Consider the following 6958-nt stretch of genomic DNA (forward strand, 5'->3'; position numbering starts at 1 on the left):
TGCTCTAAGGCTTCCTTTCTATCCTTTCCAATCTAACTTTTTCCTTCTTTATGTCTCAATATGCAGCTTATTGCAAGAAGAAAAGAGATAAAAACAAATCATTCAATGTTTCTATATGTGGGGGCCAACATGACAAGTCTAACACTTGTCAATGTCCTTTTTCTTTCCTTTTCATCTCATGGCCGGACCACCACCTCTAAGACCAACCTTAGAATTGATTTTTTTTTTCTTCTTCTTTATCACACATGGGCGGCTGCCCAAATCACCCTTTTTATTTATTTTTTTATTTTATTTTTTATTTTTTTATTCCTTTAATCACATGTCATATCATGCAATTTCCTTTCTTTATTTATTCCCTTCACTTTATTTGCATTTCATTTCACATACATTTCCTTTTAATACCACCATATCATCCAATAATACTTCATTAGCCTCCAAATATTAAAATTTCACATAAGCCCACAAACTTTACTTTATTTACCGCGTAACCCTCCAAACTTTCATTTTTTACAATTTAATCCTTCCAACATGTTTTAAATTCTAATTTCCTTCTATTTTTCTTCTTTTACATGTGCACAAATAAAATATCGAAGTTGCACTTCAACGTAGTACCATCATAATATTTAAATATTCCCTTACCTGCTCTATCTCTATTTAATAAAAACACGTGAGCACAATTATTATCGTTTTTCTTCGAAATTCTTTCTTATTTCCTCTCCCCCACTTAAATTAGTCATATAATCCTCTTTTATGACTAATTTCAACAGCAGATAAAATATTAATATTTTAATATTATTTTATTTCAAAATATTCCTTTCACTTGTCACTGCTCTTTGGCACTTAAATTGACGTCAATTGACCTTTCGTTTTGTTGATAAGGTCATATTGGTTTCTATACGAGGGTACGGGGTGTTACATTGTTCTAATCGGAAGGTAGTCAAAATCTTTGTAGAAGTGAAAGTACTGTACCAGAAGAACAAAATTGAGACAAAACCTTTGAGAGCCACGGTACTCACCGTATTTTCCAAAAATAACAAGCTCATGGGATTTTGGAAGCTAGGGTTTTTGAAGGCTATTTAAGGGGTCTTTTTCAAAGGTTTCTGAGGGGAGGCAGCAAGCAGTTTCTTTAGAGAAAAAGAGCCAAAAACAAAGCAAGAAAGCAAGAGAATTAGAGAGAGAATCAAGATCATAAGCTTCAATTATTAGTTTTTTCTCTCTACTTTTGAGTTTTTCTTATTTTCTTGGACTTGGATCAATGGCTAATTTTCCTTGGATGAAGTTTTTATTAAATATTATAAACTAAACTATTTTTCTAGGATTGCAATTGAACTCACATGTAATCTAAATTTTTAATCTTTTTCTTGCTTATTTTTAATGGAATTGAATTGTTTATTCCAATTTGTTCNTACTTTCAATGGTTGAATTATATACAATATTATTTGTCTTCGCGATCATGAGTAGCTAATTTTCTTTTTCTAAGATTGCAATTGAATTCACATGTAATCTAAATTTTTATCTATTTCTCGTTTTTTTTAATGGGATTTGAATTGTTTATCCCAATTTGTTCTTAATGCTTTTTATTGCCTGATCACCAATTAAATTGATGTAGGAACCTAAACAAACTTGGGAAAAGGAGTTTAATGTAGACTAAAATTGGGATAGCATATGATCGTATTAATTAATTTGCATAAAGGATAAGGATATACCTATAGGCCATATGTAGCCAGATTAGAGCCTGAACTTAATAAGTCTATTTTAATTTCAATTCACATAGGGATGTAGTGTTTTGGTTAAAATGGATATTTTTATAAGACGTGTCGAGAGACCCTTATAAATAATTAAGGACTCTAGGTTAGCAATTCGACCCATTGAAATAAGTTAAGGAAGAGAGGTAAGACTTAGATAAAGTGTGGGGGATATTGTAATCCTAGGCTTGTTTGATTTATTGTTTACTCAATTATCTTGTTGCTGTAATTATTAAATAAATTAGTTTTAGTTGAGTAGTTTTTAGTTTAATTAGAATTTAGATATTAATTATTTGAATAAAACTAAATTATTTTAATTTTAGTACTTAGTAAAATTTTAGATCAATTCTCTATGGGATCGATATTCTACTTGCTTATATACTATCTATTCGATACATATACTTACGTAGTAGAATTTTAACTGACAAGATCCAAAAGGAACCACCTCAATTTACATTGGTTGTGTGAGATCAGTTCACCAAATTTGTTGATAAGAAAGGTAATAAGAAGGCTAAATGTACTCATTGTGGTAAAGAATTGTGTGTTGATATAAAAAAAATGGAACATCTTCATTGAATAATCATATTAAAGTTTGTTTGAAGTTGAAATTGGTCCATGCTAGTGAAGAGAACAAGCAAATGGAATTAGTTTTTGCTTTTGAAGTAGATGGGTTAGGTAGTTGGAAGTTTGATCAATAGGCAATTAGAAGGAGTTTAGATGAGATGATCATTTTAGATGAATTGCCTTTTAGGTTTGTCGAAAATCAAGGATATAGGAAGCACAAAAACGAAGCATGTCCTAGATTTCGTATACCGTCATGATGGGTAGTTGCTAAGGATTGTTATAAGGTTTACACTGATGAAAAAACTTGGATGAAAAGATTGTTACGATCATGTCCTGATAGAATGTGTCTCACCATTGACACATGGACTTCGGTACAAAGAATTAACTATATGTGTCTAACTATCCATTTTATTGCTAATGAGTGGAAGTTGCAAAAAAGGATTTTGAACTTTTATCCCATTGCTAGTCACAAAAGTGAGGCCATTGGAAAGGCAATTAGTAAATGTTTGCTTGATTGGGGGATCCAAAAGATTTTTTCTATCACTATTGATAATGCTAGTTCAAATGATATTGTAATAGGACATTTGAAGAAAAAATTTAATGTTGCTAGAAATAGTATTTTATGAGGTAGATTTTTTCATGTGAGATGCATTGTTGAGATTGTTAATCTTGTGGTATCTGATAGATTGAAATATATCAATACCTCAATTGCTCATGTGAAAGGGGCAGAGAGATATGTTAGACAATCCCTTGCTAGATTAACCAAGTTTAAGGAGTGTGTTGCTAGTGTGGAAGTTGAGAGCAAGTGTTTACTATGTTTGGATGTGAGCACTAGATGGAATTTTACTTTTTTTTATGTTGAATACAACTTTGAAATTTCATAAGGCTTTTACATCATTTGAGTTATGTGATAATAGCCACATACTTGAGCTAATAAGGTTGGGATATGGGGTGCCCGATGACAAATGTAAGGAGGATTTTTTGTTTCTTGAAAGAATTTTACAATTTGACCTTAAGTGTTTCATGCACATCTTACATAATTGCTATTTCTTTTCTGCATTCCATTTTTTATGTGTATACCACTTTGATTGAATGACAAAATGGTGATGATGTTGATTTACGGTCCATGGCAATTAAGATGAAAAAGAAATTTAACAAATATTGGAAAAATGTGGACAAAATGAATTTGGTGTTGTTCATTGTCACTTTACTTTATCCAAGGAAAAAACTTTCTTATGTTGAATTCACTTTGCTAGAAATGTATCCTCTTACATAAGCTTCAATGATGTTTTCTTTGGTGACACAAACAATGGATGAGTTGTTTCGTTGTTATAAAAATATGTTACAACCTCTATATCATGTTGGTGAAAGTGGTTAAGAATGTCCAATGTCCATGGGACAAGGCACTAATGGTGGTTGAGTCCATCTTTGTGGACTCAAGCTTTCTAACATGTGCATGACATCCCTAAGTTCGCAGATGATGTATAGATGATTTACACCCTATCCACAGCTCCCTTGGTGTCTTAGGCACAACCTTAAATGGAGCAAAATTGAGCAAGTCCTCAAAAATTTAAATAAAATATCCCTAGAACGAGATTGGAAGGTTAGCATAGGACGTCATTAATCTAACCATTTCTAAAAGAGCCCTATTTCTTCTTTTAGCAACACCATTATGTTTAGGTGTTCTCAGTGCTGACAAATTGGAAATTATCCCATTGTTAGTGAGATATTGCTGAAATTCATATAATAAATACTCACCACCCCGATCTTATCAAAGTTGTTTCAATAGCTTGCCCAGTTGCTTTTCAACTTCGACTTTAAATTCTTGGAACATTTTCAAAGGATTCACTTTTTCTGTGCATTAAGTACATAGAGCCATTGTCAAGCCCGACCTTATTAAATACTTGCCATGTCATTCATGTGATTGACAATATCCTTGCATACTTGGAAAGCCCCGAAAAATCATCAAAAGTCGATAGTGTACCTAGTGGTGCAACTAAGTTGAATTAAGCCTCGAACTAGACCAAATAAAGATTTTTAAATGAAATTGAGAATTTAAAACCCCAGAATGACTTAAAATGGTGATTCGGAGTTCAAAGACCGATTTGGAGTCAAATTGAAATTTTCATGACCTAGGGGCAAAATGGTCATTTTGCCACCCGACGTTAAGATGTGAGTGTTGGATGAAATTTTTGACTAAAATTGATCATTTGGAGAATAATTTGAGTTTGAGAAGTGAAAATTTTAATTCCGACATTTTTTCAAGCATAGGGGTAAAATAGTCATTTTGCCATCCTAGGGGCAAAATGGTAATTTTACACCACCCAACACTTGTCTAGCACATGGATTTTACCCAATATTATCATGGATAATTGAGGAAATTTAAGTGGTGGAGAGAGATTGCTTAATGGGTAAGTATGACACATGGACCAATGGAATGGTGACATGTGTCAAATTTTCATCCATTAAATATTTGGCTTAAAAATCAGCACATAAACTCTCCCAACTCATTTCTCTTGGCCGACCAAAGGAAGAAAAGGGAAGAAAAGAAAAAGAACAAAAACCTAGCTAAGAAATTCAAGAGAAATTCACAAAATTTCAAAAAATCAAGTGACAAAAGGTAAAATTTCTTGACTTTGACTTGTGATCTACCTTTCCCATGAATTTTATTGCATTTTCCATGGTTGAATCACATGGTTTCATGATGGGCCTCTTGCTGGCTGGACATGGGGGGAGGAGTTTTGATGCTTGATTTGGTTAGATTTTAAGATATGTTAGTGTTTTTAGTTAGTTAATGATGTGTAGCATGAAAAACCAACAAGAAAAATTCATTTTCTCCCATCACCCATCATTGGCCGAATTTTCCATGTGGAATATTGATGATGATTTTTATTTTTATTTCAAGTGAATTGATGAGGAAATGATGAATTATGGTGAGAAAATCGAGTAGGAAAAATTATAGTGTTGATGCACCTACCATGGCCGAAATTTTCAAGAGTAAATGTGAAGATAATTTTGCTAAATTTTATGCTATTTGACTTGTGTTTGATGGTTTGGAGAATTGAAAGAAAAATGGAGTTAATTGGAGTTGAATCGGACATATTGGCCAATTAATCGGGTGATAGATCGAATTGGGCCAATATCGTTTCATTTAGCTACACAATTGAATTTGTGTAGAACACCGCATTTAGACGATAATCTGAATAATTTGCATTCCATTTCATGCATCCATATAGTTTTATAACGGTTTAGCACCAATGTGGTAAATTGCTTGATTTTACATCATGTCTAGGTGGTGAATCCTCCGCTAAGGGCAAAGAAATTGTACCCGAGGATCGATAGTCAGAGTACTCTAGAAATTCGACTCCCGAAATAGTGAGTAACCTTATCATCATTTTAATTATCTAAAGTGGTTTTTATCCGATTTTGTGAATTTTATGGAAAATGAGTTTAAATGGTTAATTTTTAGGTTTTATAAACAAAATGTGTTTAAATGAAATGATTTTAAAAATTGTCTTGAAATTGAATGAGGAATTTGAAAATAGAGTAATTGGAGACCATTTGATGTGTTGTAAATTTATGGTTCTAATTGATGGCTTATGATAATGTGTTGGCATGACTGGCTGAAATTATGGTTTGTGAACTGTATGAATTGTTCTGTTTTACATTTACAGGCTAGGTAGTATAATATTAGTCATGTCATGCTGTCAAAAATTTTATTGTATGGTGGGTTTAGCTTGCTGCAGTGGGTAGGTTATGTGGACCAGCTTATTAGAGGGGCACAGAATCCGGTTATATATGTACCTCGGTCAGAGAGGCGCGTAGGGTATCTCCTGAGGTATGGTTAGAATTCACATCACGCCGAACCACCTCGTGATGATGAACTCAGCTAACGCCAAGAAACGGTTGTGTTTTTCAAACTAAAAATATGTTTATGTGTATACAAAATTTTTAACAACCTTGGCGGACTTGGTTAAATGCCTCAGCCAAGGTATTCCTAAGAATGATTTTGGCAGGAGCCAAGCTTTTAAGATACTCATAAGCCATGTTGACTATTTAAATGAAATGAATGTTTATGTTATGAAATACATATTTAGATGGAATATTTCAATCGTCTCTTTTTACTCGACTTTAGATATTTTGAATGATGTTTGTTTACTCACTGGGATTATATAATCTCACCACCCTCCTTTCCACCCATTTCAGACTCTGAATAGGCTGTAGATAGCTGATTTCATCGAGGCTACCATTGGATTTGCATCCTCCAAACTGTAGGTTCACAGTCCTCCTTACTTTTGGTTATTCAGGGGCTCACTGGTTATTGTAAATTAAATTAAATACTTTGGCTTACTGTATTACAGTATGTATGAATTTATTTTGTTTTTACGCTATAAAAATTATATACGTATAACTCTAAAAATATTATTTTATAAGAAAATATAATATTTTATTAAATATTTTTATTTTTTATTATTATATCCAAATAATCATAATTTCATTTTAAATGAAGGTTTTGGACGTTTAAACTTATTTTTTATTATGAATTATGTGTTTTGTACTCGCATACTACATTTTTATCTAGTTTCAAAATTTTTGAGAAAAAATTACCAAAATACCCCCTAGAGATAAAAATTATTTTTTTATTATTT

The 6958-nt window shown here is 32.3% G+C and overlaps 1 long non-coding RNA gene across 2 annotated transcripts; it reads left to right on the top strand.

The window, feature by feature from the left end:
• Positions 4893 to 6555, top strand: LOC108660766. Of its 2 annotated transcripts, none has more exons than XR_001926442.1 (3): positions 4893 to 4929; positions 5602 to 5684; positions 6516 to 6555. It is a non-coding gene; the product is annotated as an uncharacterized LOC108660766 (long non-coding RNA). The 2 variants fall into 2 exon arrangements; XR_001926443.1 differs by lacking the exon at positions 6516 to 6555 and adding an exon at positions 6046 to 6084.

Source organism: Theobroma cacao, chromosome 2 (assembly GCF_000208745.1).
Source record: "Theobroma cacao cultivar B97-61/B2 chromosome 2, Criollo_cocoa_genome_V2, whole genome shotgun sequence".
NCBI lineage: Eukaryota > Viridiplantae > Streptophyta > Magnoliopsida > Malvales > Malvaceae > Theobroma > Theobroma cacao.